Source organism: Berghia stephanieae, chromosome 4 (genome assembly GCF_034508935.2).
Source record: "Berghia stephanieae isolate SIO BIC M18660-M18661 chromosome 4, UCSD_Bste_1.3, whole genome shotgun sequence".
NCBI classification, from domain to species: domain Eukaryota; kingdom Metazoa; phylum Mollusca; class Gastropoda; order Nudibranchia; family Aeolidiidae; genus Berghia; species Berghia stephanieae.
In genome coordinates this window covers 52,808,018-52,809,696 of record NC_088363.1, presented here as the reverse complement: position 1 = coordinate 52,809,696, position 1,679 = coordinate 52,808,018, and positions in this window count along the sequence as shown.

Here is a 1,679-nt window from a genome sequence, read left to right as displayed (position 1 = left end):
ACGATTACAAAGAGCTGGCTTAATAAGATCGAAGAGAGAGGTGAGGTAATGGGGGTACCCCTCACAAGCGCATAATGGACAGTGTCCCCGTTTCGAGTCGAAAGAAGTCCCGGCAACTCTTGTACGCAGATTTCCTAAGGACAGAGATGCATATACGAGATGGAAGTCGGTTTGGACGAATGTAATCCTTTGAGGGGCAGGGGACATAAACTCCTCGAAACTGGAGGAGAAGTTGCCAGGTTTCTCCACCAACAAGAGGAGGCACTGGTGGCAGTGAATCGGCTTCGGTCGAGAACCTGCCTAACCGCAAAATCGCTTCATCAGTGGGGACTTCCCACCTGTCCAATATGTACCCGTTGTGGTTACGAGCCCGAAACCGCAGAGCAGCTAGTTGAACGATGTGTTGTGACGAAGCTTCCGGGCGGGTTTGCGACGGTGCACGAGTGCTGTAAAGAATTTGCTGATTGGGTTGATCGTCATAACATAGTAGTGTGAGCACCGTTAGAAGCTGCTGCCAGATCTAAGAACATAGTAGTGTGGAGCCCGGGATGGCCGAGGCCATTCGAGCACCGGGTTAGATCTTCATTAGTCACATGTCAGGGCGGGCCGTTCAAGACGCCCGCTATAGTCCCGACATCCGGGATGGTCTCGTGACGGTCAACCGGAATTACGCCTTTGCCCCCGATGCCTCAAGCTCCCCACCAACAACTAGATAGGAGATCAAAGATCTCAAGCGGATAATGGACGGTGCCCCCGTTTCGAGCCGAAATAAGTCCCGGCAACCCATGTACGTGCTTCCCTGACTTCGGAAAGAGCTGAATATACTACTATCCCTAACTGTTTCGAATACTTATTCCAATTCCTTTTTATCAATATTCAAATAGATCTAGTCTACATTAATTTTTATATTTTACACTCGCACAGCACATCCTCCTTTTTTAAAATGGTTTCCTGAATTGCAAACCTTTTATCAATATTTACTTTAATTTATTGTCATATTTTAATTCATGCTTCCTTACAAAGGAGCATTCTATTTCCTGCCCCATCGTTGTTTTTGTTTATTCACCTTAACTACATAATTCACACATCATCGTGTTTTGTTGATAAAGGGAAACCCGAAACGTCCACAGTATCTGTCTTCGTCTAATAAATTCAAGCATACAACTCAATACTTATCTTATTTTTTTTCCTTCGTGCTTCAAGCAGCAACAAAATAATAATAATAATAATAATAATAATAATAATATAATAATAATAATAATAATAATAATAATAATAATAATAATATAATAATAATAATAATAATAATTTAAAAAATGCCCGCTGTTGCTATCACTACTACTGCTGCTGCTACTGCTACAAAAGCAACAACAATAACAACAACAATAACAAAAACAACAACAACTACTACTACTACTACTACTACTACTACTACTACTACTACTACTACTACTACTAGTACTACTACTACTACTACTACTACTACTACTACTACTACTACTACTACTACTACTACTACTACTACTACTACTACTACTACTACGACAACAACAGCTACTACTACTACGACTAATACTGTGTGCGTACTCGAGTTTCGGGTGTGGAACCACTTTACACAATCTAACTCTTTTTTCTTTGAAAACATTTCTGAAGCAAAAGCGGAAATCAACAAAAGCGAA